Source organism: Erpetoichthys calabaricus, chromosome 2 (assembly GCF_900747795.2).
Source record: "Erpetoichthys calabaricus chromosome 2, fErpCal1.3, whole genome shotgun sequence".
NCBI lineage: Eukaryota > Metazoa > Chordata > Cladistia > Polypteriformes > Polypteridae > Erpetoichthys > Erpetoichthys calabaricus.
Genome location: NC_041395.2, coordinates 48,973,310 through 48,999,603, shown reverse-complemented (window position 1 = coordinate 48,999,603; position 26,294 = coordinate 48,973,310). Strand labels below are relative to the sequence as shown.

General features: G+C 37.1%; 1 protein-coding gene across 1 annotated transcript in view; it reads right to left on the bottom strand.

Annotated features, from left to right (window-relative positions):
• The window catches only part of stk33 (serine/threonine kinase 33), a 132,804-nt gene that overhangs the window by 41,260 nt on the left and 65,250 nt on the right, over nucleotides 1-26,294 (bottom strand). The window contains exon 2 of the mRNA XM_028793769.2: nucleotides 1,908-1,994. The gene's annotated coding sequence lies outside the window, so the exon portion shown is untranslated. The remainder of the gene's footprint in view (nucleotides 1-1,907; nucleotides 1,995-26,294) is intronic.

Sequence of the window (26,294 nt, the reverse complement as noted above, 5' to 3'; positions counted from 1 at the left end):
GACCTGTTTGGCAGTGGCTCATTGATGGTCTGGGGAAGCATTTCCTTGGAGGATTGCACAGACCACCACGTGCTAGGAAAAGGTACCCTGGCTGCAGTTAAGTTACTGGGATGAAATCCTCAGAGGCACTGTCAGACTTTACACTGGTGCAGTGGGCCCTAGGTTCCTTCTGGTGCAGGACAATGCCCGTCCTTATGTGGCCAAAGTGTGTAGGCAGTTCCTAGATGACGAAGGTATTGATGCCATTGACTGACCTGCATGTTCCCCAGAATTGAATCCAACTGAGAATCTCTGGGACACTATGTAATGGTGCATCCGACGCCACCAAGTAGCGACACAGACTGTCCAGGAGCTCAATGATGCTCTGATCCAGGTCTGGGAGGAGAATTCCCAGGATACTATCCAACGTCTCATCAGGAGCTAACCCAGATGTTGTAAGGAGTGCATACAGGCACGTGGGGGCCATACAAACTACTGAATCACTTTATGAGTTACCTTGATGAAATTCACACAAGCTGGACCAGCCTTTGATTTCAATTTTCGACTTTGATTTTCGATGTGATTTTGAATCCAGCCCTCAATGTGAAGATGATTTTGGCTTCCATTGATTGTTGTTACATCATTTGGTTCACAATAATAATACACAATATTACTCAGTAAAGATTTTCCACTGGAGTATTTAATTCTTCGAGATCTGATGTGTGAAATAAGTGTTCCCTTAATTTTTTTGAGCAGTATACATTTCATATATTGCAGCAATGAAGAATAAGGAATATGGGTGTTTTGGGCCTCAGAAACCAAAAAGAAGCTTGGTCACCTAATGTCATGTTTTACGAAAGTCAACTAATTGGGGAAAATAATAAAAAAAAAAAAACAAGATTGAACAACTCACCATACCTGTTAGCCCTGTGAAGAATGCTGGTTCTGGCAGGCAGCTTATTATTGGCCATCACAAAAAGGTGCAAGCATGACTACACTAGAAGGTTGGTAGATGATCACTAAATATGATATGGTCAACCATTTTCAGTCATGTAAACTGACATGGTCCAGTGACAAAATAGACTTGCTAACCACAGTTGCTAGAGTTACCCCATGCCTAGAAGTCACGTAATGTGACATTGGCTTTAGTTGATTGCTGCTAGGTTGGAATGATTTTAGCATGCAATACAAATCTAACTTGTTTACCAGTGGTTACTGCTGGTATAGGCTTTGTCTATGAATCCCACATTGGAATAAGTAAATCTGGAAATTCATTTTTGCAGCTAATGCCTAGTTCTGAAGACTCTCTAGGTCCTTCTGAATTATTTTTGTTTCCTCCATATATTAGCTATGACTTTTATTGTAATGTCATTAAAAATTCACAATTCGGCTCATGGTATCTAAAAGTAAATTATTAATATCAATTAGAAAATGCAATGAACCTAGTATTAATCCCAAAATGACCTTATAGATAACTTTAAGTATTCTCTACTTATTTTTACATGCTATGTCCTACCTTTTAACCAGCTAGCAATTAAATACTGTAAATTGTCATTTATTATAATAGTATCAGGACTGATCTCTGTTGTGATAATGTATTACAAACAGTTTTATGTTCCAAGCAAACTAAGTTCTTTAGCAACATGTTTATTTAGGAATATCTTGCCCTTCTAAGACTGTCCCGGTTGTCATTTTAAATGTTCAAATAAGTGATCTTCTACTTCCCATTGGTTTATATGAGATACAGTGAAAGCTTATTTGTCAAATTTAACAGGAAATAATGTCACTTTTATGAATATTCATTCATTAGTAAATCTACCACCTGTGGTCAAAGATGGTCAAAAGAATTCTTCTAATCCTTCTTGGATTATTATTAGTTCTTAGTTAACATTAGTAATAGTGTTGTTGTATTGTCACATGAACATTACCTCTCTTCTCAGCAGCACTAAGGACTTCCAGACCAGACACAGGTTCGGAGCCAGCCCAAATGGATATTGACATGGCACTGGATCATTCTAATTGTGGGGTAAGGATGAGAAAAAAGGGAGAGAAAAACAAATAAACAAATCACAATCAAGGTTTACAACCAGTTTCAAGAAATGTATTTGTTACATTTGAGCTAATATTTATTATAGCTTTCTTTACAAAATACATGCAAAAATGTGGTCTAAATGTTGAAATATAATGAAAAGGCTAAATAGAGAAATGGTATATAAATAACATGGCACATTACTCAAAAAATAAACTGAAATGTTATGGGAAATATGCTAATTTATTAGTGAATACAGAAATTTTTTAGCTATAGCACTGACCCTTATACATTGATATTGCTATAGAATATTTCAGTTTATATTTCTGAAGAGATAATTGCCATAGACAAAGATGAGTTCCTATGTGTGACAGACTTCTTGTGGATGCTGTAGCTGCTACCAGTTCTTCGTTGGGAGTCTATGACAGGAAAAAGGACAATATAGGAGGTAACTTGGAAATACATTTAAGATTTTCATACTCGAGGAGATACTACCAAATCACTTTAGGGAATGGTAAGTTATGATAGAAGACTATACAAAAGATTTTGTGGGCTGTTTGTAAGATATCGAGGAAACTGGCTACTCAGCTCTGTAAAGAACAGGTTAGTGAATGGCTGTTTAGATTATTACAGACCTCTTACTCTGTGCATTATATAGGAATGCCTACAGTACACATCAGAGCTACAGGAAGATGCACTTTTGCTGATTGTTGTATGCTGCATTTTGGATTTATCAATATATTATACTCTAAATGTTGTAATGTATACAAAATTGAAGAGACTTAAAGAGTACTGGTCAGCCTGAGAACTATGAGAGTTAGGTTGTTTAAAGTAGATGAATAATACTTTTATTTTCTCAGTGTTCAAAATGAAGCAATTTACCCTTATGGACAATACACACAATCAGCCAATCAATGATCAATCACCTTCTATAAACAAAAACAAGATGGAACACCAGTTCACCTCAAAGTACACCAACAGGCCATTAAAATGCTTATTACTAGAATGTGAAAACAAGCATATCCACTGAAAATACATGCAAAATCAGTTTAAAATGAAAAACAAAAACTTGTAAAGAACCCAAATTGAGCATGTTCACAGCTAAAAGATAATAATTTGAAGAAAAATAAACATATTGCTACATCAGACGTATTATGTTGTTAGTAAATGTGAGGATCTAAAAAGGTCAAAATATAATGTATATTATATTATATTTGCTTTTTTCATACCAAAATGTCAGCAAAAATTTAACCAATGGAACTTTTCATATCTTTTATTGTGCAACAGTACTGAAAAGTAATATGTTTAATTTGGATGTTTTTCCCATTGATCAACACAATACATTTATAATGTCAAAATGAAAACAAAATGTGTACCTATCCATTTTCTGAACTCTCTTTCCATATTTGACTGATGACATATCTACAAAAACTCATACTATGTCATTTCAGTGTCATTAAGCCAACTCATGTCTTTAGAATCTGGGAAAAATCCACGTTACAAAGAGAAATTGCAGGTGGATGCGGTGAAAAAGTGTAAACTCTATACAGTAACCAGGATGGAAATCAAACTCTGGAATTGTATGCAATTAAATCATTCATTTAACTGATACTCCTAAAGTTAAGCAAATTACTTATAAAATAAGAAAAAGAACCTGAAAGTCTGATTTCATCAGCATTCATCTACTTTACTATAACATATCCTGGCACATGCAACTGCTTTTTTATTATGAAAACTCAATTTCTCATGAGTTAAATATACACATCTCTGGAAAGATCCAAGGTTGCTTTATACAGATCCTAATGAAAACAACATCATAAAGACAAGGGAACACCAAAAGCACACCAATGAGATTACAGAAAAGAAAGCTATAAAAAATATCCTTCTCTTAGGCCTTCCTCTTTTCGGCTTCCCTGGCAGCTCTATCCTTAGCATTCTTCTCGCAATATACTCAGCATCTCTTCTCTGTACATGTCCAAACCAACATAATCTCGCCTCTCTGACTTTGTCTCCCAACCGTCCAACTTGAGCTGACCCTCTAATGTACTCATTTCTTTCTTTTTTTTTAATGTTATTTATTAATTTTATTGTAATCATTCCATACAAATAGATTAATTTATAACAAAAAAAATTGAAGACAAATCAAACCCCACCCCTGAGAAGGACAGCTTAGCCAAAGGAGAATTGCTTAGGGCTTTTTAATAAGGCAACAATAAACAAAAGAAAGGAAGAAATATATATAGGTAAATAAAAAATGGAGAAGGGAAATAAATGCAGTAATAGTTATTTCTCTTATTCTAAAATAATATTGATTAGATCCTGCCAGGTTTTGAAAAAATTCTGTACAGATCCTCTAACTGAGAATTTGATTTTTTCCAATTTCAAATAATATAAAACATCAGTTTCCCACTGACTTATCAGAGGAGAGTTAGGATTCTTCCAATTTAACAAAATAAGTCTGCGTGCCAAAAGTGTAGTGAATGCAATCACCGTTTGCTTGTCCTTCTCCACTTCAAGTCCATCTGGAAGAACACCGAACACAGCTGTTAATGGGTTAGGAGGGATTGTGACCCCAAGGCTGTCTGAAAGGCACTTAAAAATTTTGGTCCAAAATGATGTTAGTTTGGTGTAGGCCCAAAACATGTGACCCAGTGAGGCAGGAGCTTGGTTGCAGCGTTCGCAGGTTGGATCTTGCCCTGGAAACATTTTGGACAGTTTTAAGCGATAATGTACTCATCTCTAATCCTATCCCATTCTCGTCACACCCAGTGCAGATCTTAGCATCTTTAACTCTGCTACCTCCAGCTCTGTCTCCTGCTTTCTGGAACAGTGCCACCATCTCCAACCCATATAACAGGGCTAGTCTCACTACCGCCCTGTAGACCTTCCCTTTCACTCTTGCTGATACCCATCTGTCATAAATTCTCCTGACACTCTTCTCCACCCATTCCACCCAGCCTGCACTCTCTTTTTCACCTCTCTTCCACAAACCCCATTACTCTGTACTGTTGATCCTAAGTATGTAAACTCATCCACCTTCGCCAACTCTACTTCTTGCATCCTCACCATTCCACTCCCTCTCATTTACACACATGTATTCTGTCTGGTTCCTACTGACCTTCATTCCCCTCTTCTCTAGAGCATATCTCCACCTCTCAAGGATCTCCTCAACCTGCTCCCTACTATCGCTACAGATCACAATGTCATCAGCAAACATCATAGTCCACAGGGACTCCTGCATCAAAATCAGCCAAGGCACAGATAGCCAAAACGTATGGGGTGTTAGATCCAAAGAAAGATGATTCTTTGGTTTAAAGATGTTAAAAATGACCTTTCTGGTGTAACCAGTAAGTGCTCGACTAACACTTATACCATATTACACATAATTATGAATGCACCATGACTAACATTAAGAATGTTGGTTTCACCATTAAACTAAGGAGATGCTTGAGAGACTGGATAATGTATGAGAACAAAAGCCTACATGGGATTTAGAAAAACAGTGAAATACTAGAGAAGCACCTGCAGCAGTATGCAAGAAAATTGTGACTTAACAAAAGTCATCTTCTATCATGATAATGACCCACAAAATACAAAAGGAATAATAGTAGAATGGGTTACAAACAAAGCTGTTAATGTTCTACATTAGGCTATTAAAATTGGCCCTCAGTCCAAGTAAAAATAAATAGAAAATCTGAAGAGTAAAAAGCTAAAATCTGTAAAGGAGAGTGGAATCCAGTGCCTGGATTCTAATTCCATACCTGATTTCTTGAGTTTACATATTTTCTCCATGTCAGCATGCTTTTTTCTCCTTCTGGGTTGCCCAGTTATTCACATGCCAAATATTTTAATCTAAACTGTCCTTGTCACATTTTGAGTGTGAATTTACATGTCAAGAAGGACTTATCCCCTCATGCCACCCTTAACTAAATTAAGTGGGTTTGAGAATGTTATTCATATTAGAATGGGCAACAGTTTACAGGGACTAAATGTGGAAAACTGGTAGAGACTGACCTTAAAGGAATCATGGACAGTTATTTTGACAAATGTGCGTCAAAAAACTGACACAAGATGGACAGTAGTTGGGGATTTGTGTCTTTTCTTTTTCTGTTTAAAATAACACTTGTACTTATTAAATGTTATGTGCTCATCAGTGCTTATAAAGCACATGATCCCACACTGTAACTCAAAAAAACGTGTACAAAAAAGTCCAAAGGGGATAAATACTTTATAGCTACTAAATATGTTGACATTTATATGATACAACAAGCGGGATTTTGCTTATTGTTCTACTACAGAACTATGACCTAAAGTACAACACTGCAAGTCTTTTGTTGTTAAAGGAAAATTAAACAAATACTGTAGACATAGTCTGTTTAGGTAAGATAACAGCAATTATTTTATGACTGTGATAAGCTAAAATCACAAATTAGCTACACTTTAGCTGCATGCTTAATTAACTTTTGTATGCTATTAGTCCTGGAAACATCAATATCCCTATGAAAGTACTTCCTTATATACTTCATCAAGTTTTTTCAACTGATGATCCTCTTCTCATAAAGCCTACTGATCTAAACAGTAATGAAATAATGTAATGACAGCATTCATTTGTTCCAAACGCTGGACTAACCAGCAGCCATTTAATCAATACTGTGGGTAAAAGAATGCAACAATCTAATCATGAATATCGAAAAATTCACTTGGTAAACATTTAGTGTTGTAATGTCACAGATTTATATTTTACTTTGAAACTTTGATTCATTATAAAATAGGTATATGCTGCTACACAATAAGGAACATTAAAAATTTTAATATTACTTGTGTTCAATTCACTCAAACACACTTCCAGTTATGATTAAACTAATAGATAGTCTTACAAATTCTGTATTGGTAAAATCCATTCATCCATCCATTATTCCATTCACTTTTCTGTTCATAGTAATAATCCAGTATCTATCCTGCCAGGTTTGGGCATAAGGCAGAAAATAATAATAATAATAATAATAAAGATAATAATGATAATCATATTCAAGGTTTCAGAAAAAGAAGAAGAGGAAAAAGAAAACAAAGAAGAAGGAAACATTAAGGTAGTATATTGCGCTAAGCTGCATGTAATTGTAGCCAGTTCTCAACAACATTGAGAATAATAGTGTAATAAGCACCACAATATAAAAGACTTAGCCACACACACCAAATGAGAGTTAGCCCGATTATGGGCATGTTTATTTAACAATGAATGATCCACAGCCATACTTTCAGAAGAATTGCCTTCTCACTGTTATGGCCACAGGAAATGCTTTATAAAGTTGCATTTATACTGAAACTAGCTACAGTGCTGTTTCTGAAGTGGTGTTCCCTCTTCTACTGTACTCAATTGTCTTCAAGACTCATGTGTTGTTACTCTCTACATGGTCCCAGCCCGAATGCTCAGCATACCCATGTCACATTTCACTGTCAATCTCCCATCCAACCCAGCTTAAGACCTTCAGCGTAATATGCTAGACACTACCATATGGTTTGCATTCATGACCACCTGCATTAATACTGTGATAGCACTTGCATTTCACATTTGTGTGCTCATCCACACCTGAGGCAATGATCTTTATGTCCGTGACAATTTGCATGAATCGTGGAGAAATTTATAAATCTTAGTATTACCTTAATCTTAATATTTGTTACAAATATTCTATCTCTGTCAAATCAATAATTTTTTTACAACTTTATTGTTATCCTTTTTTTTTTTTTTTTTTTTACTATTTTATTGTTATTTCCAAAACATTCCAACTTTTCTCTCTGCCCGAATGCAAAATTCTGGCAACTCCTAGTGAGGTAGGATCCTGGTGAATTTAGGAGTAGTTTCTTAAATTATGAAAATTGATAAAAAATTAAGAGTAGGGTAACACTTTAGTTTAGGTGCTGCAAAAATGTGTCTATTACTTATTTACTCTTAGGTAAAAAGACCTTCTTTTGGTGTTGATGAAACAAAGCATTAGTAAATGTGGCATTTGATATGGTGGTAAAATTACTTATGAATATGAAGGATTCAAATGTTGCATATTGAAGCATGTAATATCAAAACAATATGTCTCACTTAAAACACTTCTGACCATACCAAAGAGCAGTTATTTTAGTAGGTCACATTGCACAAATGAATAATGCTATGTTGATGCTTTTTAAGTACCATTACAAAACATTATTCTTATGTAATGTCTTTTTAAATACAGTAAAAGTAACTGAGTAATAGATGCATTTTTTTACAGTACCAAAACTAAAGAGTTACCAAGAGTAGGACCAAATTTGCGCAACTCTGAAATTTTTCAGCAAATTAGGAACGCTTTCCTACTCTGAGAATGGTGATAAATATGGGAAACAGGTCCAAAAACAGGTGAGGCAGCAACATCAACTATTGCTCCACCATGTTACCTGAAATGAATTATAAGACAAAAACCAACCATTCATAGCTTTCATTCCAAACTGATAAAAGTTAATAGATTTCATCTACACATTGTTTCCACAGAGAAAAGCTTCATATATGATGTTCTACTTTTGAAGAAATACAAGACATATAAACTACATGCAGTGTACCACTGGAAAAAATATTTTTGCACCAGATATATAACAATCAGCATTTTCTTTTTTTTTATGCATGATCCTGATAGTGGATGTCTGACATTGTAGCAACAATAAAGCGAAGACAACAGTTTATGCCATATGGTACATTAACTTTATTGCTTTCACTATTATTCTATCCAGAACGAAACAGTAAAATTCCCATCAGAGTCAATCTACCAAAGCAGAATATGCTTATAGATGCAAATGTATATTTGCTAATTACAATGAGAAGCTTCAGAATGAAATCCAAATGCATTTCAGCATTTGTAATAAAAAGAGCAATATCTCTTTTATTATATCTAACCATTCATTTATTGCTGAAACTGTTATAAGTTGTCAGAATGTTTCATGGCTGAAACATCAACAAAGCAGGAAGAATCCCCAGATAACACACTAATCAATCCCAGAGTGCACACTATCACACATGAGCACAATTTTCAGATGGTCAGCCATCTAACAATGTGTCTTTAAATTATGTAAAGAAATTCAAACAAAAATAAAATAGAAATATACACTAAATAGAAGCCTACTCTTGCAGGAATCAAGTAAGGGGCCAAGAACTGCATAATGTTCTTTGCAGCTTTGTAGCTTACATAACCATTATGATTAATTCATCCATCTATTTCCTAACTTGCTTAACCCTGTTCAGGAATGCTATGATGCTCTGAATAATGTATTTTGATGAACAAATTGTTTGTATATATATATATATATATATATATATATATATATATATATATATATATATATATAAAACGGAGGCCGGAACAACTCCCCAAACCCGGACATAAACAGGCAAACCACACAAGTGCAAAAGCAAAATGCCTTTATTTTCTTTTGTTGCCTCTAGGGCACATAGTGCCCTAATCACCAACAAATATATATAATATAATGTGAATTTCCCCTTGGGATTAATAAAGTATCTATCTATCTATCTATCTATCTATCTATCTATCTATCTATCTATCTATCTATCTATCTATCTATCTATCTATCTATCTATCTATCTATCTATCTATCTATCTATCTATCTATCTATCTATCTATCTATCTATCTATCTATCTATCTATCTATCTATCTATCTATCTATCTATCTATCTATCTATCTATCTAAATAAGCTCAGTCCCATCCTCACAGGTGGCGCAGTGGTAGTGCTGCTGCTTTGCAGTAAGGAGACTGTGGAAGATTGTGGGTTCGCTTCCCGGTTCCTCCCTGTGTGGATAGCGCTTTGAGTACTGAGAAAAGCGCTATATAAATGTAATGAATTATTATTATTATTATCTCTCTCTTTTCTTCTTCTCTCTATCTTCTGTCTTCTGTCTTTTTCCTCTGCCTCCTAACCTCCTCTCCACCTCCTGACTCTGGCTCCCTGAACGGAGTGAGACGGCCTCCTTTATAGTGCACCCGGAAATGCTCCAGGTGTACTTTGATCTTCTTCTGGCAGCACTCCAGAGTGTGGTGGAAGTGCTGTAAGGGCCCCCGGAAGTAATCCATGTGTTCCTAGATCCTATTCTGGCAGCACTTCCAGGTATGGTGGAAGTGCTGCAGACCAGGGTTCCGTAACTGTCCAAGCGCCTCCTGGCCTTGATGCAATCCAGGGGGTTGCCCTCTCATGTTCTGGGGGAGGTAGCTAGCTCAGAGATATCATTTTCAGCTGGTAAACTGAAATCTGAGAATAAGGTGGTTGGTAAGGGAATATGGGTGATAGTGGAAAGTAGGGCTGCACGATTAATCTTTTTTTTCTCATGAAAACGATATTTATGACCCACGATCAGTTAATAAATATCGTCGCAATTTTACAGTATAAAGACCAAACTGTTTTTTATGGGCTGAGTTTACGGATTGTACTGCGTCACTATGACGTTACTGCGTCTTGATTGCAAGCGCTTTCTGAAGCAGTAGAAGTCAATAGCAGCAATAACAGTCAGTCAGAATAAACATATGATGGCGGAGCAACGTGCAGAAGTGCGATCGTTACTTCCTAAAAAGGGGTCATACTCAGTTGTCTGGAACAATTTCGATTTCGAGGAATGTGATGTTGATCAGGTACGAGTCTTGTGCAAACTTTGCTCCTGTTCCGTCCAAACGTCCCAAGGTAACACAACAAACCTCATCAACCACCTTAAAAGCCACCACAAAGTACACTATCAAGAATTTCAACGACTGAAGGCACAAACAGCAACAACAAAAAATTACCAGCCATCCACAACACAGACAACAATATCAGGGACATTGTTCAACGCAATACCATATCTGTCTAGCCAGTACCGCCGCTCCCTATACGCAGAGTACGCAGTCTGCGTAGGGCACCAACTCCCAGGGGGGCACCATCCCAGCTGCTCAAAAAAATCGTTTTTATATATTATAATAATAAATTAATATTAATAATATTCATATACAAATAAACAAAAATATAAACGTATATATTGCATTTTACGGTGAACGCAGAGTAGGCTAAGCACACGTGATGACGCGCGCGCCCTCACCTCTGTACCCAAATCTCTGTATTGCTCTGCACATAGCAGTGACGCTCACTGTAACTGTTGCCTCTGCTGAGCGAAGTTTTTCTAAAATGAAGCTCATCAAAACGCACTTGCGCTCATCTATGGCACAAGAGCGCATGAGTGGTCTGGCAATTGTCAGCATCAACTCTGAATTAGCAAAGGCTTTATCATATGAAGAGCTCATTTACGACTTTGCCTCAAGAAAAAGCAGAAGTGTGCCTTTGTAAATTTTGAACTTTGGAAAGCTCCAGCAGATGACAGTGTTGATTTTATTTCAGTTTATTATTGTTTATTTTATTTATTATAAATGTTTTATTTAAAGTGTGATTTTAGTTTGTATTTTTTGCTGTAGAGCTACAATTGTAATTTATAAATGATACAATTTATTTATGTATTTAATTTTATTTGAATAAAGTTCTATTTTGGCCCCTATAGTAGGTGTTTATTATTTTATTTTTACTTCCGTAATATTTGGGGGGAGGGGGCACAAAAGTAAATTTCTGCTTAGGGCACCCATTTGGCCAGCAGCGGCCCTGTGCCTAGCTCGCAAAGACACCGGGAAATAACAGAGGCGATCACGTACCATATAGCCAAGGATATGTGTCCAATAACCACCGTGAGCAGTGAGGGGTTTAACAAAATGATCGCAACACTTGATAAAAGATATAGCATTCCCTCACGCAACCATTTTTCCAATGTTGCGCTGCCCTCGCTGTATGCGAAATGCCGAAAAGAAATAGAAAGAGAAATTCTCAGGCTCGGCCTTGAATATTTTGCTGCCACGACCGACTTATGGTTAAGCAGAACTGCGGAACCGTATTTGAGCTTGACAGTTCATTTTATTGACAGCGAGTTTGAGATGAAAAGCAAGTTTTTGCAAACTTCGTTTTTCCCACAAGACCATACAGCGGAGTTTATTGCAGTGGGCCTCAAAGAAGCGATGTCCGCTTGGGGCTTGGTGGAAGAAAGACTTGTGTGCATCACAACGGACAACGCAGCTAATATGATTAGGGCAGCATCTGTGAATAACTGGCCGAGGCTACACTGCTTTGGTCACAGACTTCATTTACCAAAGGAATAATTGTCATTATTAATCGTGATAAAAATTTTGAGCAAAATAATCGTGATAATCATTTTTTCTGTTATCGTGCAGCCCTAGTGGAAAGTATGTCATTTTCTTTTTTTTTTTAATTTTATTTATTTTATTTATTTTTTATTTTATTGTAATCATTCAATACAAATAGATCACTTTATACAAAAAAGAATTGAAGACAAATCAAACCCCACCCTTGAGAAGGAGAGCATGGCCAAAGGAGAATTGCTTAGGGCTTTTTAATAGGGCAAAAATAAACAAAAGAAAGGAAAAAATATATACAGGTAAATAAAAAATGGAGAAAGGAAAGAAATGCGAAAATAATTACTTCTTCTTATTCTAAAATATTATTGATTAGATCCTGCCAGGTTTTGAAAAAATTCTGTACAGATCCTCTAACTGAGAATTTGATTTTTTCCAATTTCAAATAATATAAAACATCGGTTTCCCACTGACTTATCAGAGGAGAATTAGGATTCTTCCAATTTAACAAAATAAGTTTGTGTGCCAAAAGTGTAGTGAATGCAATCACCGTTTCCTTGTCCTTCTCCACTTCAAGTCCGTCTGGAAGAACACCGAACACAGCTGTTAATGGGTTAGGAGGGATTGTGACACCAAGGCTGTCTGAAAGGCACTTAAAAATTTTGGTCCAAAATAATGTTAATTTGGTGCAGGCCCAAGACATGTGACCCAGTGAGGCAGGTGCTTGGTTGCAGCTTTTCGCAGGTTGGATCTTGCCCTGGAAACATTTTGGACAGTTTTAAGCGAGACAGATGAGCTCGATATATCATTTTTAGTTGAATAATTCTATTCTTTGCACATATGGAGCTCGAGTGAATTCTCTGCAATGCTACCTTCCACTCCTTTTCTGATATATTGATTAAGAGATCTTTTTCCTAATGTCCTCTTGGATCTTTGAAAGGAAGGGACTCTAATAAGATTTTATATAATGCGGAAATGGCGTCTAATTCCTCGAAATTGAGCAGTATTTTTTCCAGCATGGTGGAGGGTACGAGATGAGGAAAATCGGGCAGTTTCTGTTTAACAAAGTTTCTAATTTGAAGATAGTGAAAGAAATGTGTAGCTGGGAGGTTGAATTTGGAATGTAATTGTTCAAAGGATGCAAAGATATTGTCTATATAAAGATCTCTGAGAGAAAAGCCAAGCAAAATGACATCTTTTATTGGCTAACTAAAAAGATTATAATATGCAAGCTTTCGAGGCAACTCAGGCCCCTTCTTCAGGCAAGATGTAATCCAGAGACTGGAGTTCCCTATGTTTATATACACACTCTAGGACAAGAAACAACATTGGTAAATCTTTAAATGAGAAATTTTAAATGTAAAAAATTAACAGATTCATTCAGCCTAGGGTTAATTTAACAAGAGCTAGAAGGACAATGTATGGTCAAGATCTCTGGATAAGATAACTGTCCAACAAAGTCTTTTGAAGTTTGTAATGAGTTTTTTCAAAACAATGTAGATCTGTAGACAGGTTGTCTTCATTCTGAGAGATGTAAACAATCCTCATATCTGGCCATAAAACTCCTGTCTCTATTCAATCCATGTTGTAATGTATTAAATTTTAGCATGAGTTTAACTTCCCATTCTTTTCTCTCTTGCTGTGTTTTGAAGTTGCCCATAAGCACTGTGACTTTAAAGTCCCTCTCACAGTGTCCATGGCTGTTGAAGTGGGCCGCTGCAGGAACATCTGTGTTGCCATGTTTAATGTGGAACCTGTGTAAATTCATTCTCTGGCGGAGTGCTTGTCCAGTTTCTTCCACATAGAGTGCAGTGTCCGGACATTTCATGCAGAAAATTAGGTAGACTACATTAGATGATCTGCAGGAAAATGATCCGTTTATGTGATGTTCAAGTCGCAGTGTGGTATAACTATACAGTCTGTATCATAGATGTGGGCACATGTTTTGCATCTTTTCTGTAAGCATGGAGATGTGCCATTTTCTGTTGGTTCACTTAGGGAGTTTCGGACAATTAGTTGTTGAAGGTGTGGTGGTTGTCTGTATGCCAGGAGGGGAGGTTCAGGAAATACATTTTTCAGTGTTTGGTCATTGTTTAGTATTGGCTGAAGATCTTTTATAATTCTTCGAAGTGTTTCAAGATGTGGGTTGTAGGTGACAACAAGGGGGAATGTGGTTCTTGTTGTCTTTGCTTTTATATTCCAGAAAGTTGTCTCTAAGTATGGCAGTAGCTCTTCTTATTTGAGTGTCTGTTGTTTTGGGGGTGTAACCTTGTCTGATGAAATCTTGTCTGAGCTCCTGCAGTTGTTGATCCCGGTCTGTCGGGTCTGAGCAAATATGATTGTACCATATTGCTTGGCTGAAAATAATGGAGCGCCTTATATGCTTGGAGTGGAAGCTATCACTTTTCAGGTAGATCCGTCTGTCTGTCGGTTTGTGAAAAACGGAAGCTACAAGGGTGTTGTCTTTCAGTTGAACTGCACTCTATGTGGGAGAAACTGGACAAACACTCCGCCAGAGAATGAATTTACACAGGTTCCACATTAAACATGGCAACACAGACGTTCCTGTAGCGGCCCACTTCAACAGTCATGGACACTGTGAGAGGGACTTTAAAGTCACAGTGCTTATGGGCAACTTCAAAACACAGCAAGACAGAAAAGAATGGGAAGTTAAACTCATGCTAAAATTTTATACATTACAACATGGATTGAATAGAGACAAGAGTTTCATGGGCAGATATGAGGATTGTTTACATCTCTCAGAATGACAGACAACCTGTCTACAGATCTACATTGTTTTGAAAAAACTCATTACAAACTTCAAAAGACTTTGTTGGACAGTTATCTTATACAGAGATCTTGACCATACATTGTTCTTCTCTCTCTTGTTAAATTAACCCTAGCCTGAATGAATCTATTAATTGTTTACATTTAAAATTTCTCATTTAAAGATTTGCCAATGTTGTTTCTTGTCCTAGAGTGTGTATATAAACACAGGGAACTCCAGTCTCTGTATTACATCTTGCCTGAAGAAGGGGCCTGAGTTGCCTCGAAAGCTTGCATATTGTAATCTTTTTAGCTGGCCAATAAAAGGTGTCATTTTGCTTGGCTTTTCTCTACATTCATAATGGCTAACACGGTACAACACCCTAGTACTAAAGATCTCTGAGCAATTTAATCCCAAATCTTTTCCAGGTATTAAAAATTGAATATGTTTGCGAGGGTTGGAAGAGGTGGTTCTCTTGTAGAGGTGCCACAGATAAAAGATTTTCCATCTTAAAATGCTTTCTAAGTTGGTTCCATATTCTGAGTGAGTAAAGCACAATTGGGTTATTAGTATATTTAAGATAACTTTCATTTATTGGAGCGCAGAGCAGGGAGTATAAAGAAGTACTACAGGATTTTACTTCTATTGCGGGCCAAGCCTGTGTATGTTCATTTTTTTGTGTCCAGGTTTTTATGGCTTGTATGTTTGCTGCCCAGCAATAAAACTGAAAATTAGGTAAAGCCATGCCACCTTCTGCCTGAGGTCTTTGTAGGGTCGCTCTTCGGATACATGAGTGTTTTGAGTTCCAAATAAATGAGGTTATAGTTGAATCTAATTGCTTAAAAAACAATTTATTGATATATATTGGAATGTTTTGAAATAAAAAAAGAAGTTTAGGAAGGATATTCATCTTAACAACGTTAATTCTTCCGGCTAGAGTGAGATGAAGGGTTGACCATCTATGCAAGTCTTGCTTAATTTTTTCCATACAGATGGCAAAATTTTGTTGATAAAGAGCTTTATGTTTACTTGTGGTATTTACTCCTAGGTATTTAAACTGATCTGCTATGGTAAAAGGTAAGGTGTCCAATCTAATATTATATGCTTGTGAATTCACTGGAAAGAGTATACTTTTATTCAGATTAATTCTGAGACCAGATACAGTATCTTTTGAAATTCTGTAAGTGCTGTTAAAACTGCAGGCACAGTGCTTTCTGGGTCTGATATATATAAAACCATATCATCTGCATATAGAGAAATTTTCTGTTCCAGTCCTTCTCTGATAATCCCCTTTATCTGATAAGAATTTCGACAGTGAACCACCAGTGGTTCAATGGCGATTGCAAACAGCAGTGGTGACAAGGGGCATCCTTGTCTGGTGCCACGTTCTAGCTTAAAGTAGTCTGAACAAATGTTGTTAATACAAACTGAAGCTTCTATATTGGTATACAGTAGTTTGATCCATGCACAAATATTTGGGCCAAACCCAAATTTCTCCAATGCAGTGAAAAGGTAGTTCCATTCAATCATATCAAATGCTTTTTCTGCGTCTAATGATAATGAAAGTATGTAATTTTCTGCAGAAATAGAGGAAGCAAGTTTTCAATTTTTCAGTTGAAGAAATCCGAAAAAGTACAGCAGTATTTAACAGAGAGGTTATGGTGAGCGACATTTTCTGCCGGTGAAATTAGCCTATTCATTGTAGAAAAAAAGAGCACTAGTATTTTCCCTCCTGTATTGATGATATTAGAATAGTATACAGTTTTGGAAGCTGAGAGAGCATTTTTGTAGTTTAACATATGATCTGAATACATTTCCTTATGTACAACAAGACTCGTCTTTTCAGCTAGATACTCCAACTTTCAGCCCATGGCTTTGAGCTGATGGAGTTTAGATGTAAACCAGGGAGCAGTGTGAATAAATGAAAAAGTCAGTGTTTTTAAGGGAGTTAGTGTATCGAAGGCAGAAGACAGAGCAGCATTGTAATAGTCTACTAATTCTGATGGTGTGGTAGCAGAAGGAGAAACAGGCTGTAATTGCAAAAAATGTACAAGGCTCTCTGGGTTTACATGCTTGACATTACAAAATGAAATCACACGCTGAGCCTTTATTTTACTGAGAGGTAAGCTAACATTAAATGTAACCATTTTGTGATCCGAGATGGGTAATTCAGTAGGAATAAGATTGTGAGGTATGATACCAGAGCAACAAACTAATTCTAAACTAAGACCCTTGTTATGAGTTGAAAAGTTGACATATTGAATTAAATAAAAACAGTGAAGGATTTCATTAAAATCATTTGTCACTGCATCAGTTGATGTGTCAAACTGTATGTTAAAATCACCCATAAGAATGACATTAGGAGACATTGCACACAAAGTCATGCAATAAAAACACTTGATAGTTTAGGAAGTCAATATAAAACAGCAATTATAGTAGGTGAAGGTCCACAGACTTTTCCAGCTAACAGTTCAAAGGAAGAATATGCTGGAAGAGTTATCGGTGATAATTTTAGGTTTTTTTGGTGAATTATTGCGAGACCGCCTCCCCTCCCTGAAGAATGGGATTTATAGATACAGACAAACCCCAGAGAGAGCGCTTGATTTAGATGAAAATAATCACCCAGTTGCTGCCAAGTTTCCATAAGACATAAACAGTCCATCTTAGTGTCTATAATAAAATCACCAATCAGCAGACCTTTGTTAGAGATAGATCAGGTATTAAATAATTCAAACTTCAGAGTGCCTATGGACGCATATTCCGGTGATTTTACCAGAGGAATCAGCACATTATGATCAACACATAGCACAACAATACGTGGACAAGAGCGTCCTTCAGACCAAAGTGAAGGAATAGACCCACTGTTAATCCTGCTGAGACAAAAACGACGACGAGCCCCCCAGTGAATGTACTTTTGTCGTCAGAGAATGTCGTGGTGCAGCAGGAGATCAGCAGGCAATTCGTAGTTTGTTTGAGGTCGATACAATTCATCTGATGAGTATTTTAGTTTTGTAGATGTGACTGTATTAGATAGCAAAGTACACATAGTAATCCATGACAACCAATTGAGGTTTATCATAGTAAAATTCCAGATTGGAAGTAGGGCTGCAACGATTAGTCGACGTAATCATCAACGCGGATTTTTTATTGTCGACGCGTCATAAACAGAACCTTCAATAGAGGCTTCAGTCACAAAGAACCACATTGGTTTTTGTAACTGCAATGCACTACATGAACGTCTGGGGGCAGTATCGTTTGCTATTGTTTGTCAAGACTGCACACAGTCCTACCAACGAAGAAAGAACGTCTGAGGAGAAGAAGAATGTAGAGGAAAATAAACATAGTTGCAATGGCAAGTCGGATACAAGAGGGGGAAGGAGATGGAAAAAAATTGAGACAGAAACTTTCTAAAGTGTCAGAGCACTTCACCGAAAAAGAAAAAAAAAGTTGAATGCAGATTATGCAAAGCGGAGCTTTCTTTTCACGGCAGCACCACTGCGATGAATGAGCATCTGAAACGCAAGCATCCTGGAGCTGTGATGCCGCCGTCTCTTGAGAATTTATGCTGCCACTGTTAGTTAGTTAGTTAGTTAGTTAGTTAGTTAGTTAGTTAGTTAGGGTCAGATCAGGAGGGGAGGGAGACTGAGAAAATAAAAGTGAAAAAAGTTAACTTTTACAAGTAACAAATTTACACCCGATCTGTTCGTTTTCACATAATATTGCATTAGTGCGATGATGTTTTCTGATTGGTACTATTCAGGTCATACAATGATTTCTTCAAAATGTCACATATATTTGTCTGTTTTTTTTTTTTCCCCCAGTGCTGCGTGCTGACACCAGAAGGCGTGAGCTTTTTCAGTGCTAGCAGGAGCACGCAGGTGGCCGGTCGCTTGTGCTATAACAAGCTTGACCTGCCGGCGATCAAAGCACATGTACTGTGCAAGGCATGTACGGGGTCCACTGAAAAAAGAAGAGCATTCATGGCTCACCTTGCAGAGGAACATTCTTTCCTCTGCATGTCCTGGAGTCCTGTGCAGACTGGGCAAGGTCGGGGAAAAAAAAATTCATGGTCACTGATTACAACCGCAAAAAGGCACGCGAATGAATATGAATAATATGAATAATGTTGCATCTGTGCCACAATGTTTTCCGAAATGTACTATAAGGTCATAAAATGAATTATTCCAAATATCATATATACTTATGTCTCTGTTTTTTTGTCAGTGTGGCTTTGACATCACGGGCCATAAGGTGCATACTAATTCAACGTAAGCAGGAACACTCAATAAAACTGAATAAAAAAAATCAAGTGACAGCGTTTGTGTGTCAGCTTTTATCCATCCAGATCAGAGAATTTCCAATTTGATTGTCTCAAAACACCACTCACATCTACAGTTATTCCTAGTTTCAGATAAAAAGTAACAGTGTCAGATCCCTGGGGGGGGGGGGGGGGGGGCAGTAGTATGTATCGTGATCGTGACTGAGAGAATAAAAGTGGAAAAAAAAAGGGAACTTTTACAAGTACTATACATTTACAGTGGCTGTTACAGATGCGAATAAAATGTACAGTATGTTTATTGTATAATATTAACAATAAGAGCAACTCACTACTCAAAACGGTAAATATACGAGGCAGTCAGGATCGAACCAGGGTACTCTTGATTATAAGTTAGCAATTCCTACCGCTGTGCCACGGAAGCTGTTGTATCATCCTTGAACCTTTTGTGAAAGTGTTTATTTGATCTTTGCACTTCAGGCTTTACACATTATATAGTTTATGTCTACATTTTGTCATATATTACTAAAATATGAAAAACGTTTCTGTTTTAATGATGTATTTTTTGGTTAAGTTAAATGCACTTTTTTTTTTTTCAAAGACTACGTGCACTTTAGTTTGTATTGTTTAATGTATTTCTTTTTTATTGTGATGGTCACACTAATATAAAAACATCTGATTATTTTCAAATTCATACGTTTGATTATTATTAATTTGAATCGTGTTAATGCAGAGACATCAGGGTGACATTCACAGGTAGACAGACGTGAGCAGATGAGGTAAGACATGCACTGGAGCCAAGAACAGGATGTGCAACCACAGGTCGCAGGCTTCAAAATAGTCAGGCATGAAATAATCGTGACTAATAGACTAATTGAAAAAATAATTGAACGATTAGTTGACTACCAAAATAATCATTAGTTGCAGTTCTAATTGGAAGCAAAGCAATGTACCCCTTGTGTACCTACTAGGCCTAATTAAAATAACACGTTAGCCAGTAAACCGTCACATACATATCAACAACACAACATCAAAACAGACCATGATCTCATCATCAGTAATGGATAAATTCTTCAGGTGCTGTAATGCCATCTCAGCACTATTAACAGAATAATCGGAGTCATACAGTATGTTAAATGTTTGAGCATATGAAAAAGTCTTTTAGATAAGTTGGTCCACCTGTTAGGCTGACCACAGGTCTGAATTTTAAAGGGATCTGTGATTTTTGGGAGGCCATAAAATTCTGGGCAGATTGCATCATTCGATTTCATTTTATAGTAATCTTGTAAGTTTAAATGGTTATTATTTTGGAGTTCACCCAGGGTGGTCTTGTTTTATCTTAGGGTCGCTGGTTAACTGATCATAGGTAGTGGTGTCAGAGAACATTTCCTCTATTGCGGCAACATATAGCTCTGATGATGTTGTCATTCCGTAGTGATCTTAAAGCCTTCGGTTCTTTTGTAGAAATGCGGACAGTAAGTTCTTCGTCAGTTTACTGTGTGTTTCAGAAATTAGTTCATACGAGCTGTATATACCCGGCGTTGCCCGGGGCAGAAGTAACCTAATCGGTCAAACACTTACATATATACCAAAGTAAACGTAATCGGTCAAACAGTTACATATATAAAAAAAACGAACCTAATCGGACAAACAGCTAATCTATATACATAAGCAAACCTAATTGGTCAAACAGTTACATAAATACAAAAGCAAACCTAATCGATCAAACAGCTTCATATATACAGAAGCGAACCTAATTGGTCAAACAGTTATGCATGTGCAGAATGATTTTACAAACATTATGCGTGTTAACAATCATTAAAAAGAAAAGATTGAGGAACTGTCCTTCTATATGTGATGAAGCCACTAATCAGACAGATTTTTTTCAGGACCCAGCTGTTTCATAACTAAACTACTGCCACCCCAAAGTAATGCCTAATAGTGGTTTTTGGGGTAGCTGTGGAATAAAAAGGGTGTTTTTTAGTCAGTAAGAATCTGACAGTACCCTTCAGTACGGGCTGAAGGGTGCCTATGTAAGGTTTTACATCCTTCCCGTATGGAAAAAAAAACATACTAAACTTTTTTTTCATCATTACACATAATCTCAGTCAAATGGAAGTACGCATTCTCAATTTATTTTTATCTAATTTTTACTTTTTCACAAAGCCATCCCATGCCAATTTGTATGAATAAACTTTTGCTAGAGAGTTAGCAAAAGTTTATTCATGCACATATTTTAATACGGATAATCTATCTCTAATCAAGGTTCTCATTTTCATTCTAATTTAAAATAATAATAGATACTCATTTTTTTCTTCTGTTTTAGAAAAAACAATCTATGCCACCTACGTCTTCGTCAAGTCAGCTTCATCCAGCTTCATCACATATAGAAGAAGAGTTCCTCAATCTTTTCTTTTTAATGATTGTTAACACGCATAATCTTTGTAAAATTATTCTGCACATGCATAACTGTTTGACCAATTAGGTTTGCTTCTGTATATATGAAGCTGTTTCATCGATTAGGTTTGCTTTTGTATTTATGTAACTGTTTGACCAATTAGGTTTGCTTATGTATATAGATTAGCTGTTTGTCCGATTAGGTTCGCTTCTGTATATATGAAGCTGTTTGTCCGATTAGGTTCGGTTTTTTTATATATGTAACTGTTTGACCGATTAGGTTTACTTTGGTATATATGTAAGTGTTTGACCGATTAGGTTACTTCTGCCCCGGGCAACGCCGGGTATATACAGCTCGTATATATATATATATATATATATAGCAAAATACCCGCGCTTCGCAGCGGAGAAGTAGTGTGTTAAAGAGGTTATGAAAAAAAAAGGAAACATTTTAAAAATAACGTAACATGATTGTCAATGTAATTGTGTTGTCATTGTTATAACTGTTGCTGTCTTTTATATATATATATATATATATATATATATATATATAGATATATATATATATATATATTACCCTAAGTTCTTGTCAATAAGCCGCGGCTTATCTAAGGAAAAAAGTTGTGAAAATGAAAAAATAGAATATCGGCTTATACATAAGTCCGGCTTATACATCCATCGCGGGGGTTGCGTTCCAGAGCCACCCGCGAAATAAGAATATCCGCGAAGTAGAAACCATATGTTTATATGGTTATTTTTATATTGTATACATATACATATACACACATACATGCAGTTTTAATAACACAGAAATCAATATAAACATTAACATCATTATCATATGAGAATATGAAGTAATATATAAGAAGCACATTTCATATAAATATAAATTATTAAACAGTAAAATCTTCTTCTGTAATTTGCTACCGTGGCAATTTGTGTGTCTGTCCAGGATTTTAAATGACCTGTAGCTCGCAAACCGTTGCACCTATACACTTGAAATGTGGTACACATATAGTATGTCACGTCTACTATCCGCTTTATGGGTGATGATTGTTTTAGTCTTTTTATCTTTATTTTATTTTATTGTACAATCAAGTCCTATCTGCGCACAGCAGGGCAGCCGTGGGCGGATGTGTATGGTGTATTCACTCGATGTTATCGTGCATTGCGCTGTCAGTGGTATTTTGATAAAAGAATTTGAACAACATATAAGAAGCGTATAAATTATTAAACAGTAAAACATTAACATTTAAGAAGTAAAGTTACATTAAGTACTACTGCTGTGCCTTCGGGTATACCTCATTTTTTGTTTGCCCATTACATGCTTAAATGTATACATTTTTTGGTGCACCTACCCGAGAACACGCGACATATAACCGAGCGTGGGAGAAGCATGGATTTTAAACACGCGTTGAGTTGATGTGCTGGTCTCTCTCGTGAAATAACTGGTAATGTTTGACTAAAATCTACAGCGAGTAAAACGACATTACCTCCTATTTATTTTTTTACGATCTCTGAGATGTTGCTTTTTTCGGTTCAAGGCTTCATAAGCTCTTTTATGTTGTATGGTGTACTTATCCCAAACCATCATCTTTGAATGTTGCAACACTTTCGCCTTGTATGTAGATCGGGGTAATTACATTCATTGCATTCCTAGTCTGAATCACAATGTGATTGTATGGGTGGTTACCTGGCACTGTAGGGTTGCCACCCGTCCTTTAAAATACGGAATCGTGCCGCGTTTGAGAATGAAATTGCGCGTCCCGTTTTGAATCAATACTGGACGGGATTTATCCCGTATTTTTTTTATCATTTTTTTTTTAAAGCAGCGTCTCATGCAAATCATCCCACACGCATTTTATGAAGATGCCTCCTTTCCTACTTTTGATTGGGTAATACTTGATGTCATCGTTAGTTTGATTGGTGTTTTTAACTGTCCAGTGAGTAGGGCGTGTCTTTCAACGGAATGAAAAAAAGGCCCACCCGACGACCCACCCATTCCATTTTTATATATATAGATAGTACGTGTCTTGTGAATGTGCCAAATGATGAATGCCACCTTCGAAGTGTTGGTTGGTGGTTTAAATCACAGGCATCTTGGAGTTACATTGTGTCTGATGCAACTATGTAGGAATAGAAGTTTTTCATAGCTATGAGCTTCTCGGATAGCCATAGTTTCCCATCATTTAACGCATTGGAGGGCTTCTTGCCCAAAGGTCATACGAATGGAAGTGAAGGTCTGTGATACAGTTTGCACATTTGTAGCTAGAGATTCACAAAGGGAGAAAATGAGTCACATATCTTAAAATAGTTTTTATTCCTAAACTTTCGACAACCTACCAGGTGTCATCATCTGAGGAAAATGATTAGATATTGCGGGGACCAGCCCGGACAGAGACAGGTAGACATGATGTTTCTTCACCACACACGTTTATTAACAACTATTATATACAATAGAAGTGCACAAACCCAGTGCCTCAGCACCAATCACCCCTTAAGTCCTGGCCACACTCACAATGCCTTTCACAGTCTCTGGTCCGCCTCCACTCCTCTCCACCAAGCTTCATCCTCTTCCACCCAACTCTTGCCCCTGACTGGAGGGTGGCGGCCCCTTTTATACACCCTGGAAGGGCTCCAGGTGTACCCTGAGGGTTTCTGTAGCCACACCCCTGTGTGGCGGAAGCTCTGTCGGCATATCCGGAAGTCCTCTGGGTGTCCCCAATATTCTTCCCCCCAGTACTTCCGGGTGTGGCGCAAGTACTGAGGTCCAGGGCTCCCAAGGCATCGGGGCGCCCCCTGGCGGGAACCACGGGCCCCTACAGGGTTGAGCTTCCATGCTCTGTACCCGTGGCCCCCAAAGCAACCAGGGAGGACGCCCCCTCATGTCCTGGAGGAGGCACAAGCCCTCCTCCGCTCCTCCTGGGCATCCCGGCCGGGCGCCACAATATACAGGAATCAAAGGCAATATATAGCAGGTTAAGGGTGGACATACATATATACACACATACACACACCATATTTGTCACAGATTTCCTCCTGCCAGTCATGACATCTCTCACTAATGAAGATTCAGACAGCATATGAGGTCTGTCTGGAAAAGTCCAGCCATTGTTAATATAACGAGAAGAGTTTACGCAGCTTCGCTGTAACCTGGAAGCAAAGAAGAGTGCACTGGAATGTGCATGTGTGAACAATGATGACTTCACTGGACTAGTCAGCTAGACAACGTTGAGTGAACATGTATACTGTGTGGCCATTGCATTCAAAATGACTGAGCAAGAAATCTGTATCAAATTTTGCGTTAAATTTGAACATTGGTCCATGCAAGTTATTCGCATGATTCAGAAGGCTTTCAGGGAAAGACGCAATGAGTGCAGCACAAATAAAAGGGTGGCACAAACACTTCAAAGATGCCCCCCCTAGAGCCCAGATTTGGTGCCCTGCCACGTCTGGCTTTTCTCTAAACTAAAATCACCTTTGGAAGGGAACAGATTTCAGACTGTTGATGAGATTCAGGAAAATATGATGAGACAGCTGATGGCAATTCCAACAAAGGATTTTGCAGAGTGCTTTTAACAATGAAAGAGACTGTGGGAGAACTGTGTGAGGCCCAGAGGAGCCTACTTTGAAGGGGACCAAGGTGTCATTGTCCTGTGTACAATGTTTCTTGTAACTTGTATCCTCTTCAATAAATGTATGTTCTTCATATTACATGGCTGGATACTTTACGGACAGATTTCGTATATACGTTTTGTCTTTTTAAAATAGTAAAATAGGCTGTGTTGCTTATTCTACAAAAAATTAAGTACAAACTAAAATAAATAAAGTGATACACAATGCAAAAAATGTCAAGTGTTCTATTACACAGTTAAGGGCGCAAATTTCCTTAATCTACCTAATTACCCACTGTAGTTCAAAAGCCACCAACTGCTGCTGGTACAAATGAAATTCTCCTCAGGGATCAGTTTCTTCCTTTTGTTCTTGTGAATTCCCTTTCAGTGTCTGCTCCTTCATAACTATTAATAAGATATAGGACAGGGGCTTTAAAATAGGAGGTGTTCATTTACATTCAGACTGCTTTTCCCAGGTACAGTAACAAAGCCTAAAACAGTTTGTTGTGCTTCTAATATGGAGTTCCCAAAAACCACTGTCTATTCATTCACCCATCATCAAACTTGCTTAAGCGTACTCAGGGTCATGGAAGTCGGAGCCTATCCCAGCAGCACTGGGCAAAAGCAAAGAAAAAAACCCAAACAGGGTAATTGTAAATCACAGGGCACACTTAAAGATACACCCACACTCACTTATGCTGGCCCAAGTTTAAATACACATTTTTAGAAAAATGGAAGAACCTGAGAGAAAAAAGAAAAAAAAATGTTCTGACAGGAGAAGAAACTGAAAAGTACACAGCCAATGAGTGGGATAAGAGTTAGACGCAGGACTCTGGAATCACAAGGCAACAATTGTAGCCACTCCACCACAATCCTTCCCTTTACATATGTTGTGCAATTTAACTGTTTTAATTTGCTTTGAATATTTAGTAAATGTACTAAATAAAAAGTAAATAATTAATTAAATACATGTTTATCTTTATATATTTCCACTGTAGACAAAGAAAAATGATAGAGCCAAATAACTGAATGTTTATGC